The 16,697-nt window shown below is 42.9% G+C and overlaps 1 protein-coding gene across 2 annotated transcripts in view; it reads right to left on the reverse strand.

Annotated features, from left to right (window-relative positions):
* IP6K1 (inositol hexakisphosphate kinase 1) overlaps nt 1-13,794 on the reverse strand; it is a 33,026-nt gene extending 19,232 nt beyond the window's left edge. For both annotated transcript variants that reach the window (XM_084839508.1, XM_084839507.1), the window contains exon 1: nt 13,697-13,794. The gene's annotated coding sequence lies outside the window, so the exon portion shown is untranslated. The remainder of the gene's footprint in view (nt 1-13,696) is intronic.
* Nucleotides 13,795-16,697: the final 2,903 nt, after the last annotated feature.

Here is a 16,697-nt window from a genome sequence, read left to right on the forward strand (position 1 = left end):
TTTCAGTAGCCCAATTTTGGCTATCTAATTGAAAGCAGAATATCACAAACTAGTTTCAAAAAGCACACTGCACACCGTGATGTGAGGTAGAATTTTTTCCGGTGCTTTATTTTTCCATGGAAAATTTTCCATTTTATAAGTTCACTAATAACAATGAATAGATGCCAATTGCAAATACAATGTTAGGCAAGCTTGGCTGTTTCAAAGTTGTAAGTAATTTTTTCAGGTAATTATCCTTGGCAAGTACATGAGAGAACGCATAAAAGTAACTGAAATATATATATGTCTCAGTGTGAAATGGAGTTAATAAGTTGTTGTTGTTGTTGTTCAGTCGTGAAACAGAAGGTGCCCCAACAACCTTTGCAGAAGAGAGGTGAACTCTGTTGAAATAGATGAGTAGTTGTTAGCATATCATGTACAGTCCTTTGGGTTGCTAAAAGTAATTTGTGTGTCAACAGTTTTCAAGTACCTTTGTTTCTTAAATTTAAACAATGTTAATGGAAGAACATACTACGAATTCAAGTTTTACAAGTATTCCAGTAAAACTGTCTACCTAATATAACATTTAAATCACATTAAGTATGCTTTATTTTCCCCCTCAAATATTCAGGTCAAATACTCGTGAGTATTGGGACCAAAAAATAACATGAGGTACTTGTTTAGCTTTGCTTACTAAATAAAAATAAAATACACATGCTACATTTGTTCACTTTTTAGGTTATCTGTAAGTTTTCCAGTGCAAACTGAAAACTTTCCCGATGCAAATGACCCTATGCAAATTAGCCAAAATCGTCCAATTCAAAATTCTCCAGAGAACCCATATCACTAGGCACAGCCCAAAGTCCTGTTACCTTGAGAAAAACACAATTGCTGCAAGATGGAACTGATTGGGAAAAGTCATATGAAAGCACTTAAGGGCACAATCCTACAGGGATATTTGGCCACCTCCAAAGTTGGAGGCGGCCAACTATCCGATGCAGGGTAGTTGGAGCATGGAGGGGATCTCCTCTGTCCTCTGGATGCCCTGCATTTGCGGCTAGACAACCGACTTCAGCTGTCTAACCGGGGAGCCTTGGAGAGGGCGGGTGGGGGAGCTCGGACAGCACATTGGAAACATAACGGCGCTTCCGCAGTCCCCTCCCCGTACTCAGGAACGCCCGTTTTCAGCCGCTCCATGCTGCTCTTCCGAGCGCAGAGCCGGGGACAAACCATGCCTCCTACGAGGCAGCAGGGGAGGGGGCGCAGAGTCTGATTTCTGGGGACTGAAAAATCCTATGGCCATCTCGACACTGTCTAGGAGACACAGGATTGCGCCCTAAAGGATACATTGCTTCACTTCATTTTCTAGTGCAGCGCTGGCCTATATTTAATAGCAAAAAGAGAATTACAGAAAGTGTGTTATGCAATACATCCACCTGTCATCCAGTGCATTATGGCTTCCTAGTAACTAGTACAACTGTTCACATAAATTTAAGATTCATATGTCCTACTGCCCGTCTTGCTTGCTTTTATTTAAAGCATATATTTAAAGATATTTTGAGATATTCATTCCCAACGTTATTTTAGAGCCCAGTTCCAGGAATATGCTTGGTACTATCAGAATACAACAGCATCAGCATATAATCACAGAAATAAGGTTAATCTTTTTAGCATGATTTTGGAAGCTTAGTTTTATGTTACAAGCTTATTTTTATGTTATGTTTCCCAATATGCTTCACATCTGCAGCCCTCAAATAGGCTACAAGCCAATTCACTTAACCATTGGGGCCACAGAACTTTACAGGAAAAGCACTCACAAATCCTGCATCTGCTGACTCCCTACTCATGGCCAATATCAAATGTGTGCATCTGTGACATGATTCAGCCTCTGTCATGCCACTATAAATTCTGTTTTTTTTAGAATTTGCCAATGCATGTTGAAAGCAGATTCCTGTACTGGGCAGCAGGTGGCCATAGGCAAGGAAACCTGTATGGGATTTTCAGATCACAACCACTTGCCAGATGGTGATGCAACAGCCCTTTGAGCTGCTTCATGGATACATTACAGTGCACAACATGTGACCAAAACATAAGCCACATGCAAGGTTTGGCAGTTTTTTCTGCTACACTAGAAAACTGCCTTATACCAGGTCAGACTTTTCCATCTAGTCCCAGCTTGTCTGCTCTTGACTGCCAACAGCTCTCCGAGGTCTGATCCTTTTAACTGGCAATACCAGGGACTGAATGTGCATGCAAAGTATGCGCCTACTATTAAGATAAGGTTTCCCACACACACACTGTGTAAAGCAGAAGCAGTGTGAATTGAGAACAATTGTTATTCAGGCTTAGGTTACACAGAATGAACACAAATTTCCTTCTGCTTGAACACTAAGGAGAAACGCCATAAAGTTCATTTACCAACAGTTCTACCAAGAGTTCCAACCCCAATTTGAGAAAGTCAGTTTTTAAAAGTATACAGTTTGTTTAAATAAAATCATAAAGCAAAAATAAACAATTACAAGCACAGTGCAAGCAAACATTAAACACAAAGGAAAATAAAACCCTGTACTTCCTGATTACAAGCCACAAAGATACTCTAAATAGTTCTCAATAACGAAGCTAATTTTTAGTGTTGTGACACAGGGCACTGTGACACAGAATAATAGACAAGTAAGAATTCAGAATTATTTTGTTTAAATGTGTATACAAATTGAAAACAGTTTCAGAAATCAGTTTCAGGAATCCAGCACAAGAGTAGAAGTCCACATCCTCCTCCTTTGACTAATTTTAAGGACACAGAGAAGATGCAGCAAAATTATGTTTCTTATTTCCTACATCACAAAGATGTGAACTTTCAGCATTTCACACACAAAGATTAAAATTAACAGAAAAGGCTAGATAGAAGTGAACAAAATAGTTGAAACTGTCAACCATTCATAAGCTATGACAAAAAAAAGAATGTCAAAAGCAGCCTTTAAAAAGTCCTGCCACTATTTTGATATCCAACAAATACCATTCAAATTGCTAATCTTGTAGTCTCTAAAGGCCCATCTCTAATGCAATCTGGAATACAGAACATGCACTTCTGTATGGTAAAAGGAAGCTCGGACTTTCTGCCTCAGGAGAGGCAGTGGAACAGCCAGCATCTCATCCTTCAGTTAGTTAAATCCAGTAGAGTCAGAACCCCAAAATGTAATCGTCTTATTGATGGGAAGAACACTATGGGCAGTATCCAATGGTAGTCCTACTTAGTTGAGGCCCATTCACTTCAGTGGGTGTACTCTGCGTCGGAGTACCATTGGATACTACTCGATTACTCCAAATTAGTTTACACAGCCATTTTTAAGCAGCTTTCTCTAACCAACCCTGACCTTACTTATACATGATGTCATGTGAACTGATCGTGCATGGATATACTCTATGCAGCAATCTGTAATCACGGCTGTGTCAAGAAGAATTGTACTTTATACATCTGCCCATTCAAGGCCAAATGTGGAAAATCTAGCAGCAGAAATTACTGTGCAATTTCCCATTTAAGTGGTACTGTACTTGCTGAATTCCATTTTTCTTGTATCAAATGAATAGCAGTTATTAACCTTTAGAGAAAGTATTTTATTTCTGGTCTACCACTATTCCCTAAAAAGTGTAGTCATGTTTTGTGGCAATCAAATTTAACAGTAACAGGAGTTTACTGCAGGCTGCTCAGATCACAAAAAGCCACCAAGCATATATTAGTTGCAAGAGATCAGAAAATAAATAGATACTGGAGTCTCCATTTTCTTATCTCAATAGAATACTGTTCAGTCCAAAGGAAGCTTGACAAATGACTGGCCCTTCTTGTATTTACGAAAGAAAACTGGTTTTAATAATAAACAAACACTATTAGTAGTTTCACATATTATAGTGCTGAACTGCATTTGTCCAAACACACACAAGCTGCAATCTGAGGCACAATTGTTAAAGGGTTAGGGAGTACATCCCATTGAACTCCATGTTATTTACCGCTATGTAGAGCCAGTGTGGTGTAGTGGGGAGTGTTGGACTGGGAGCCGGGAGATCCGGGTTCTAGTGCCCACTCAGCCATGGAGGCTCACGGGGTGACTTTGGGCCAGTCACAGACTCTCAGTCCAACCCACCTCACAGGGTTGTTGTTGTGAGGATAAAATGGAGAGGAGGAGGATTATGTACGCCGCCTTGGGTTCCTTAAGGAGGAAAAAAGGTGGGATATAAATGTAATAATAAATAGACATGCATAGGATTCAGCTGCATGACTGCAATCTTACGCATGCACACTTGGAAGGAAGCCCCACCCAAATCAATAAGGAATCGGGACTCAAGTCCTGTTGAAAAGCATACGACTACTTGATTACATTTAAGCACATTATATTTTCTGAAATAAGTTCATTCGCTAAAATCATAGCCTAATACCAGTAATGAAATAGAGGCTTCCATGCTCACCCACCCTCCCTGTGTGTGTGTGTGCGTGCACGTGCGCACATGTGTACTGACAAAATACTCAACACACTATATGACTATATCACACACAGTAGTCACTTTGTCGGAAGAGGGCTGTGCACACAGTTCAGCCACCTTCAATGTGATCATGAACTAGCTATAGTAATCAATCCACTGCTCTCAGGAAGAAAAGCAAGCGAGAGGCAGACTGGCTTGAAAAACAGTTTGTGGAATATGGAAGACTTAAGGCTGATTTCATGTGACTTATCTTCATATTTGTCAGAGACGCACATTTTCCCCTCAAACTTTCTGTTTGTATAAACTGAGCCAGTTTACAGCCAGACACATTCCACAATGATCTTTCCTGTTGGGAAGCTGTATTCAGCCTATGGAAGCAAACCTATTTGGAATGCTTTGTCACCTTAGTCATCTTTCAGATTGCCTTCCACTTCATGAAAGAGGTCAATTTACAGCCTATTTAATCAATATTTTTATTAGCAATGCAATATATGAGCATGCTAATGAACTTTATAAACATTACTAAACTAGCAGGTACTATTATTATAGAGAAGGGTCAGGGAAATTACGTAGGATGAATTGGGAAGAATTTTCCCTAGGTATGAATGGTAGTGACAGTATGTGTGCATAGCTTCCCTCTTTATTGTATGACATCTTTCATTTCTGTAACATCTTAAGCTTTCTGCCTCGTTAGCATTTTTCTGCAATCACTGGCTACCTCTTTATGGCATAATAAGTTGTAGTAGCATGGCCTGTTTTGCTCATAATGCTAACTCATGGTATATTTAACCCATGGTTTGTTGCCTACTCAGGACTTGTCTGGCAGACATTTGAACAAACCATGGTTTGTTTTCTTAAACTCTGGGGTGGTTGCTTCCCTCCTCTTTCGCCCACTCCTTCCCTGTACCCCAAAGGCCTTTGTGGCACTGTAGTACTGGCATGTAGAGCAGCTGGTGCTTTTTTTTACCACTCTTGTCCACCACCTTTGTAGCCTGCTGAAACAATCCATGAACCCACAGTCTGAAGAACTTAGAGTTCACAACCCAACAGCAAACCACGGCTTCTGCTTCTGGGTTGTTCGTAGTTAATAAACCATGGTTTATTAGCACGGCTACATTTACACATCACGACAACTCAGAATTCAACAACCCAGACCATGGGTTAGCATTATGTGTGAACCAGGCCCATAAGTATGATGTAGGAGGGCAGGGGAAGAAGTGTAGCAGTGGACATATGGTCCTTCTCTAGCCAAGGGTTTGGAGTTGATAGTATTCAGGTGTCTTGCATCTTTTATGATTTCAGTTAGTTATCCTGCATTTCACAAATACTACTGGTGTGAAATACTGATGACTAGAAGCTTGGAGACAAGAGGGCACAGTAAGCACAGAGCTACAAGGAAGAATGAATAAGCCACAGCATGCTTCAAATGTCCCATCCCAACTGCCCTACACATTGTAACTCAGCCTCTTTTTTCATGATGCATGCACTGTTCGTGCTGAGGCTTCACTGCCACAAGCTCAGTACAAGACTAGATGCCTGCAACCAAAGAACTGACTGGTTAGCTCATATTAATGTGAAATTTGTTCCCAGTACCACCTGCAAACACTTTTTGCTATTCCTTGCCCATTTAGGGTTGCCATGACACAATACTGCAATGATAAATGAAGCCATAACTGGCAGAATTCCCTTACCAGGATTTAGGCTCTAGAGCCTGCAACCACTTCTTTGAGCCACCCTCTCTATTGATCAGCCTCCCTAGTGCTCCTCTACTTCCCTTACCGTCAATAGTGTAGAACCCTTCTTGCCCTTAACTGCTGTGAGGTTTCTTCAGAGCCCCCTCTCTGACTAGCTCTGTCTTTCCTCAGTTCCCTACCTTCTCTACACTTTCCCTCAAGCTTACGTGCCCTTACTTCAGTTTCCTCTTTCTCAGCCTGTTCTCTGCTCTGTATCCTACCCTTCTTACCTCATGCTCTCTGTCCCTCAGTTTCCCTACATTCCAAAACTTCACCCTCTCTATTGTGAGGTCTTAATCCCAGCCAAACTGACAACTCACTCAGAGAAACCAGGCTGCAAATTGTTTAGTTCCCTTAACAACTAAAGTTCTATTCTACCACATCAGATTGGCCAATGAACATCAGAAGCTTCACCACGGAAAGCACAATACAGTTCTACTACAGTAAAGCTTCATACTTTAGCTTTACTGTATGGGTGGAACATTAAATATGGCTGACACACACTATTAAGATTATTTTGCATATAACTGATGATAATCAAAGACACCAGTTGTGAATATATTAACTCAGCTTTGCAGTTAGTAACTCACAGGGGCAGGTAAGCATTCTTCCCAAGTGAGTAGCTTACTAGAACTTTGAATCAAACTGTATTATGGAAGCAGGCACATGAAGACAGATAAAATAGTCTTCTTACCAGCTCATTAACAGACTTTTTAATTTGCCACTCTCCTGTTTGCCTGAGGCAAAAACTAATCTCTTCCTGCCCCCCACCCCTGGCAGGCAGATTCTCACTTGCCCGCCTCATCCTATAGTGCTATTCCTGCTGCCTCACCCAGCCTGGTGGAGTTTTTCAGCAGGGGTACTAGCAGCATAGCACTATCTCCCCTGATCTTAAAGCACCAGAGATCATGTGCATTGCTTAACGCTGCAGTATCCGATCCCTTAGCCCTCTCAAGATACGAAAACACATATGAGTACATGCACAGCTGCCACAATGCTGCTCTTCCCTTACTGGGAAAAGTGTTAGAGTAGGCCTACTGTGGCTGCAGCAGCATACTACCAATGTCGCAAAATGAGTGTGCAGGTAGATGACAGCAAGAACTTGGTGCTCTTCAACTACTTGTAATGCTGGTTAAAGCTTTATTAAAATTACTAGCAACGAAATGCCAATAATTATAATCTGAGGCACTGCTTAGACATATGCTCCATTCAAAGCATTAATACTAATGATTGCACAATATAGCCATTGAATTTGACACTCCCTTGCTTGCCAAAGACAAACAGACAAGAGGCAAATTGCAACTGCAGCCTGGCTGGTCCGTAAGTATATGGGGACATGTTCTCAGTTATTGAAAGCCAAGTTCCTGTTGCAGTTTCCAAGCTGGAAAAGTACTGTCATTTCAACCATGTGTATGGCTTTCTATCCCCCTTTGCCCTTTAAAGGTCGTGCCATATGCGATTCAAAACAAGTACTATCTATTGTAGGAGTAGGCAACCTGGTGCCCTCCAAATGAGTGACAGCCATAGAGCAAAATATTGCCCATGCTCACTGAAGCTTATGGGAGTTGTAACCCAAAACATCTGGAGTGTATCAGTTTGTCTATCCCGATCTATTGCATCTCTCCTACTGGGCTTACTGTAAGCCACCCTTACCTTGCACTTGCATCACTGATGATAGCAAATTTTAGAAGAAAAGACATACATTGTCTCTCAAATCACATCAGAGATGCAGAAAAAAAATGATACCAGCCCCAAACCTGCTCAAACCAAAACCTTCATTTCCTCTTATAAGATCAGATTCCAATTCTGGGGACCAATTCCAATTCTTAAGTTTTCATTTACAGCTTCTGAGGATTTCTGCACTCTGTGGTTCCTTCGTCTAACACACTCCCCTCATACTAATACACGTCTCTATCTTCTTTTTCCTAAACTGGCCAAGAACCAAGATTATTTCAGAGACTTCCCACCCACACCCCAGAGAATTTGGAAGCATGAGCAGAAGCTGTTCTTACGATAGTCACATTGTATGAACGAAAGGTTGTGATGCAACAGCCTTGGAGTCATTACATAGGAAAACAAGTGCGTGGAAACACCCAAATTTTGCCAAAGGGCCATGCTGGTGATTTGGCATAACATCTAACCAGAAATGAAATGTATTTCTGCTGCTCTTCAGAAATGTGAAGAGAGAGACTGAAAACGGTGTGTATTATTAACTTTTTATAAAATGCCTTAGTTACATAATGCATTGAAATATACTGTGCCAAAGTAACGCCAGAGAAGCAGTGGAAGAAAGGAAGTGCAGAAGCTCTGCAAGCTTTTGTAAGCACAGAAGGCTTTAACTTACATCGCTGCAATAATCTTCAGTAGATCTTCAAAGCTCAAACAACACTCTTTGGCATAAACTCTGCTTCTACCTTTCTGGGGTGACAACAGAAACCTTAGATTTTTCTGTAGAGGGGCTCAATCACAATGTTTTGAGAAAGCCTTATTAGAATTTTTGTTTTTCAAAAATGGCATCTTGTTGCAAATATTCATTTGGAAGAGGCGATATCAGAGTGATGTTCACCTCAATCCTGGAGTATATTTAATCAGACATAGGTCCCACTGTATTCAATGGGTTTTACTCACAGGTAAGTGTGCACAGTACTGCAACCTCACTGAACAGAAAGGGGAGGTGCAGTCCTTTGCGTCCCTTAAAAGGCAACCATTTATATCCAGGTAGTGGATTTCTGAAGCTAGCAGACACAGTACAATATTTCACTTAAATATTCTCAACAAAAGCCCCCTGTGACCAATAGCCAGTAAAGGGCATTTCAGTATTTGCCACACTCAATATTTGGTAATTATAGCAGCAGCCCAAGTATCCATTTTATTCTTATGTAAGATTTATCCTGGCTTATAGGCTCAGTCTAAAAGCAACCTACAATATTTAAAAAGTAAGCTGAAAAAAGCCCAACCCAAACATACTGAGGTAACACCATTTTTATCTTCCAAGAAACATCTCCTCAACATCTTGCATCAGTTCTAGAAAACAGCCTTCTGCAGACCTCATTGGGAAGGGGTTCAATCACTAGGACGTTGCTGCAAACACCTAAAAGAACATAAGAGCAGCCCTGCTAAATCAGACCAAACGCTAGATAAGTCCAGTATTCTGTTCTCACAGTGGCCAACCACATGGAGGACAGGAGGGCAACAGCACCTTCCTGCTCATGTTTCCCAACAATTCTTATTGACCCAGTTCACATGTCATGTCAATTCCTGGGTTGTTTAACCAAGAAATTGGTGGAGCGGCATGACAGTGAAAGACTGCATTGTCTCCCATGCACCTGTCACTTCTGCTTTCCATCAACAATAATCAGCAACCCAGAAATGCCACGTTCCAGGGTTGTCAGCATGACATCCGAACCTGGAACTCTGGGTTGTTTAAGGATTAAACAACCCATAGTTCCAGGTTTGGCTGTCACAATAACAACCCTGGATTGTTGATTACAATTGATCAAAAGTGGAAGCAACGAGCATGTGGGCGGCAGCGTGCACACTTGCTGCCCCACCAATTCCTAGGTTAAATAACCCAGGAAATGGCATGACATGCGAACCGGGTCATTGAGAAGCATACTATATAATACTGGAGGTATATATAGCCATCATGACTACGCACCCTCACTATTTGCACTTATTTAAAATATTTTTATACCAGCCTTCATCTTATTAGATTTCAGGGCGGTGTATACACCACAAAAACAAAATTCAGTAACACAGACCAAAGATAAGAGCAACAGATACAAACTCAACATGGGGTAACATTAAAATACATGGGTAAAAAAAACCTTTTTCTGGCGCCTAAAGTAGTGTAGCACTGGCATCAGGTCAAACTCTTTGGGGTGCATTCCATAACAGGCACACCACAATTGAAAAAGCCACTGATGCTCGCCTCACCGCAGATGGGAGAAGGACATGAAGAAGGGCTTCAACATGTGATCTTAAAGCAGGGGTGCAAAAAGTCCAGCCTGCCACACCGTCCTGCTTCTGCTGAGGCACTGCCTGGGATGAGAAATCAGGGGTAAGGAAGGGATTCCTTTGCTAGCACAAATAAGATAAACCCCAGGGGGTGTGCGTGCAGCCCCCTGGCACCATCCAATGTGGCGCTTGGGCACAAAGAGGTTCTGCATCTTTGTCTTAAAGTATGGGCAGGTTGATATGAGGTAGGTACTCCTTCAGGTACTTGGCCCCAGAAGCAAATAGGCAACCAGTGCAGCTCTTTTAAAATTAGTATAATATGATCAAGACGAGACCTGCCAGTCAGAATTCTGGCTGCTGTATTCTATACCAACAGGAGCTTTCAAACACTTTTAAAAAATTATTGAATTTATATTCCACCTTTCCACCACAAATGGCACTCAAAGCAACAAAAAATAAATACAGATTAAAAACAGAATTTAAATTAAAACATAACATAAAAAGAAATGAAAAACACAATGAAAAACAAGGGAAGCTCCCACTGGCTAGCCCACTGTGATATGATATAGAGGTAGCTGTAGTCAATTTAGCATGTTGAGCCCTAGCCACTTAGGTTGTTACAGATCAGAACCAACACTTGAATCATATGTGGAAAACAATACCACAGATGCGGAAGCGCTGGTATAAAATGTTCCCAGTATTCCACACCACCCAAATTAGGTCCAAACTAACTGAATCTTCTAGTGTATCACCAAAGGCAACCCCAGGCAGAGTTCATTGTGGTTATTTAGCCTTGGGTTACACAGCCTGGCTAACACTAAAAAAAAAAGGAGCACAGTCTTACCAGGTCCAGGCTGCTGAAAAGCACTCACATAGCTGAAACCTAATTTTCTTTGCAAGTTATCAGCCTAATCTAAGGACAGTAAATTAAATAAGATTTGCAGGAACATGCCACATTAAAAAGTGCTATGGAGGGAGCAATCCTACGTCCCCTAGACAGCGTCTGAGGGACATAGGATTTTTACGTTTCCTGGCTCCAAGCTCGAAGACAGGGCTCCAAGGTCGGAGCCAGGCGACCATGCTCCTCCCCCTCTCCCCCTTGTAGTCAGCATGGAGAGAACCATGCTGGCTGCCTCTTCACACTTGGTAAATGGAGAACAGAGACAGGGGAAAGGGGGTGTTCCTGGGGGGGGAGGGGAGGGGAAGAGGGCAAAGCAGCTGGCTTACACCTTTTCCTATCACTGCTCCAGCTTCCTTCCTTCCCTTCCCCAAAGCCTCTGCTAGACAGGTGAAATCCCCCATCTAACTAAAATGCAGAGAGGGAAGCGCTTCCACATAGGATACTCCTAAGCCTCTGAGTTTGGGGCACAACCCATAGGGTTCCACCCTAAGTTCAACAACATCTTAATGTAGTGGCACTTGGGCTGCAAAGGTCACCATTGCTAGTATATTTCCTTAAAAAAAAAGTATGCCCATCATGTTAACTTGGACAGAGATTCCTGACATAATTTACTGACTGCATGCATCTATGCAAATTTAACACACATAGCTCATTGTAAACATGCTGTGCTTTGGGCACCTTCTTGCTTGAATTACAATCAGGTGATCAGGCAAACGGACTCACCCTCTGTAACAAAACTGGTAGGTTAATGCTAAGATTATACACAAGGGTCGGAGAATCCGTGCAATATGGCTTTACTGAAGAGTCACCTATGCTGGGAGAATTATCAACAACCTCCGATATGCAGACGATACCACCCTAATGGCAGAAAGCGAAGAGGATCTCAAGAGCCTCTTGTTGAGGGTGAAAGAGGAGAGTGCAAAAGCTGGTTTGAAACTCAACATTAAAAAAACGAAGATCATGGCATCTGGCCCCATCACTTCCTGGCATATAGAAGGGGAAGAAATGGAAGCAGTGACAGATTTTACTTTCTTGGGCTCCAAGATCACCGCAGATGGTGACTGTAGCCATGAAATTAAAAGACGCTTGCTCCTTGGGAGGAAAGCTATGGCCAACCTAGACAGCATAGTAAGAAGCAGAGACATCACCTTGCCGACAAAGGTCCGTCTAATCAAAGCTATGGTTTTCCCAGTAGTAATGTATGGCTGTGAGAGCTGGACTATAAGGAAGGCTGAGCGCCGAAGAATTGATGCTTTCGAACTGTGGTGCTGGAGAAGACTCTTACGAGTCCCCTGGACTGCAAGGAGGTCCAATCAGTCCATCCTAAAGGAAATCAACCCTGAGTGCTCATTGGAAGGACAGATAATGAAGCTGAAGCTCCAATATTTTGGCCACCTAATGCGAAGAGAAAACTCCCTGGAAAAGACCCTGATGCTGGGAAAGACTGAAGGCAAAAGGAGAAGGGGACGGCAGAGGATGAGATGGCTAGATAGCATCACGGATGCAATGAATATGAACTTGAGCACGCTCCGGGAGAGAGCGCAGGACAGGAAGGCCTGGCGTGCTATGGTCCATGGGGTCACGAAGAGTCGGACACGACTGAACGACTGAACAACAACACCTATGCTACATAAATAAGTTCTTCTGCATAAGTGTTTTGAATGGTGGCTTCTTCTACTAGGCAAATACAAACAACAAATGTTACAGCAGCTGAGCAAATATTTAGAACACATTTTCAGCAATGGAAAGAGACGAAGCTTCCAATATGAAAAGGTAAAATGCAGTTATTACTAGTCCAATTCCAGCACAACTTGGTACTAGAATTCCTTACACACAGTTCTATGTAATAAACCAGAACCAATCTAACTCAGTTGTAAAATATTGTCTCCAGAGCCAAAGCCTTCTGCTATTCCCACAGTTCTCTGGATTGAGGCCAATGTACTTAGTAAGCATTGGAGTGCCAGGCAGCAGTCTCCTGTTGAAAACCAATACCATTTCCACATGGACACAGTCACCTTTTAGACTCAACCAGTCGCCGCTGGCTAGCATTAAGGCTTTTCCCAGACAGGGAAGGGGGATGGCAGATCATTTTCGCAAAACCCACCCTCCCATTTTCTCCTGCTCAACGCATCGCCGGTCTCCTTTAAATGGACTAGCCTCTCCAGCCCCCGCCTTCCTTTCAGCCTGATGATGCCCCGTCCATTCATCAGAAGTCCCCGTCCAAAACAAGGCGGCTGGGCGAAGTGGGCCGCGGCAGCAAGCTAACCCGGCCACCCGTCTCCGTCAGGAAAAGGAGCCCGCTGAACATGAGAGTCGAGAAATCCGCTGAGGGGACGGCTCAGGCTGCTTAGCAGGGGAACCCCCAAGACCTCCTGCCCAGTTACCCCCTACAGACACCTCGGGCAGCCTCAGAAGGCTTCCCAAGTCCACCCACAGGGCAGCCTCATCTCTCTCTCGCACTCCACTCTTCCACCTCAACCGAGCAGCCCTTGAGCAACCTGCTTCGCTTATCCCCCACCAACCCGGCCTTCCCTTCCTCTCCCCACACTCATTCAGTCACCAGGCGCCCTCCCAGAGCCAAGCCCGGAGAAGAGAGACGGCCTCCCCCACAGCGCAAATCCCCTCCCATGAAGAGAAGGAGGCCGACACTTACCGAGAGAAAGTTCCCCCTGCCCGGCCGGGGGGCGCTGCTGCTTGGTCCCCCCAGGCCGGGTTCAGCACTTCCCTCACCCGCTCCCTACGGTTCGAATCAACAACAAGATGGCGGCGCCGGGAAGGTGGGCATTCTGCCGTCATAGCAACCGTGTTGTCTGGGGTCCACCTCCTAGGAAGAGAAACCAATCGCCTGCCTATGCATTCCTAGCTTTGTATTGGTCCTTATTCTTATTGGACAGTATAACCGTCGCTCCTCCAAATTCTCCACGCCCCCTTCGGCAGGAACCCCGCCTTCAGTTTTCCGACGCACGCTGCGCAAACGTGACGCAACCAACCTGTTGTGGGGGCGATTGTTTATTGGCTAACAAGTCATGGGCCATCAACCAATCATTGGAGCCTTTCACTGCTAATCTCTACCTCCACCTTGAGGCCCTTTTTAGATCCGACTTCTGATCCTTCCATGGAAAGTGGTTCTTAGATTATCTTTCCATAATTTAGCTTCTGACCCTTGCCACTGGGATAGTTCTCATTCCATCTTTATCTCTTAACATGCACTCTGGCTGCCCTACAAAGCCTGTTCTTATCCAGGCTTTGATTCTTCTTATCCAGGCTGCCCTCCGACCTTGAAAGATTGCATCAAATTTGTTAACATCTTGGATTTTGCTTATTTTGGATCTAGCCCACACTCATCCAATGCCTTCACAAATCACCCACATCTATGCATAAACAGAAAAATGTGGTACACTTAATTTTTAGAACATTTACCTGTTTGCTCCTGCCCTTCCTTCATAGGATTGTTCTCTAACACATTTCCATTCAAGCCTGGAGTAATTTGGGATGGTGGAGACATGATCATCTGAAAAAGGCGGGGCTTCCAGACAGAGGGCTCTTAGCACTACTAATCAGAAGGCATTGTGCTGCTGTTCCATCTCTTTTTTCTCAATGGATTTTATACGGTAAGAAAATAGAAGAAGTGGTGGGTAAACCCAGGAGGGTTATGAGTGGAAGACATTGTTGGCTGAACCCCACCCCCCATAAAACTCTGTGAATGAGGCAGAGCAGTGGGCATGATAAAAGCCTTGTCTGAAAGCACCCATAGTGTCTACATGCATTTCACTTTTGCCTCTGATAAAAGGTTTTGCAGGTTTTTATATTGTTTGAAAAATCTGCAAATCCTGTTGGACTAGAGGTGAAAGAAGAGGCAAAAGAAATATATGGATCTATAATGAGAAGTAATGCCTCTCTCAAACCTCTTTCAGGTCTGTTAAAAACTCTTTTGCTCCAACACTGGAAAGTTTAATCTCTTTGACCCATAGTTCCAGGGCAACATTATCCATCTTCTCACATGTTGGCTGTTGATAGAAGAGAAGGTAAGCTTCAGTATCCTTCAATTCACCCATATCCTTTAGTTAAGTTATTTACATTACTGGCACTTCATCAGGATATAATGGCATACAACAAAATATACATGTGGCATATTTTCTTTGATCATGCAGAATGGCCCCAAGATGTGTGCTCAGCTCCAGTATCCTACATATGGGGAAAGCCAGGAAGATGCTACTTCACTTTATTATTGCTCTAGCTATTCTATCAAAGAAGGTTAAGGAGACATTATTTCTGGTCTCAGCAGTAACAAGAGAGATGGTGGAAGTGGCACTTGGGGTCACCACCAAGTTTCATCAATGCCAGAATTTGGGTCAAAGTATAATGTCCCAGTGGTCACATCAACTGCATATTCACCCAGGAAGTGTTTGTCATGTGTCTGACAAGGTGGGCTCTAGCTCACAAAAGTTTTATGCCACTACGAATATATTAGGGATTGATGGCCCCTAGCGCTACAAATCAAAAGACATGGTAAAACTGTTCCATCTGTCCCTCTTCGATGGATTTTCTGTGGAAAGAAAAAAAGACAGAAGAAGAAAAAGGCAGAAGAAGCTTTGAGGGAAAACAGGTGTGTTAGAAATGGGAAACAATGTCATTTGGACCACCCATTCGTTCATTCATTCATTTATCGTATGGCACATTCACATCGCGTAACAATAAAAACATAGAGCATAATAAATATGAAATATAAAATATAGACAGGAAGATCACAAACGTATGTCTAGGTTAAATATATAGTTTTTTGCTTCAGTTGTCACAGCCAGGAAATCAGCAAAGTCTCCATTATAGGCTCGGTTTTGACACTCTGTCACTGTGTGTTGGATAGTTTGTTTTTCAGCCCCACAATCACAATTTGATGATGTTGTTTTGCCCCATTTATAAAGGGCATCTGCACATCTACCATGACCATGAATTCTATGAATGGGGCAGGGCAATTGCACAATAAAAGCCTTGCCTGGAAGCACCCTTACAGTAACTACTCAGTCACTGAAAAGGTGCTTCCTGATAGTGACAATTCTACATGTGACTACTCAGAAGTGCCCACTGTTTTCAATGGCACTTACTCCCAGGTGAGTGCTGTAGTCTTTTAGATAAGCATAAGAATGTAAAAGAGCTCTACTGGATCAGACCAAGGGTCCATCTAGTCCAGCATTCTGTTCCCACAGTGGTCAACTATTTGTCTATGGAAAGCCTGCAAACTGGACATGAATGCAGTTGCACTCTCCATGTTCCCTAGCAACTGGTACTGTCTCTGATACTGGAGGTAATATATAGTCATCATGACTAGTAGCCATTGATAGCCTTGCCATCCATGAATTTATCTAATCCCCCTTTAAAGCTAAGTTGGTGGTCATCACCACATCTTGTAGCAAATTCTAAAATTTAACTTCGCACTGCATGGAAAAGTACTTCCTTTTGTCTGTCCTGAATTTCCCACCACTCAGCTTCATGGGATGACCCCACATGCTAGTTTCACACTTCACTGTATCCACTTTCTCCACACCATGCACAACATAATAAACCTCTATCATAGCCTCCATTACTCTTCGTTTGCTGCTCCCTCTCTGGAATGTATGTTTTCAGCTGGCAGCGAGCATTCTGTATTACTGCAATAT

This window comes from Heloderma suspectum, chromosome 2, assembly GCF_057233095.1.
Source record: "Heloderma suspectum isolate Gila_16-S chromosome 2, 16-S_ref, whole genome shotgun sequence".
Lineage (NCBI taxonomy): Eukaryota > Metazoa > Chordata > Lepidosauria > Squamata > Helodermatidae > Heloderma > Heloderma suspectum.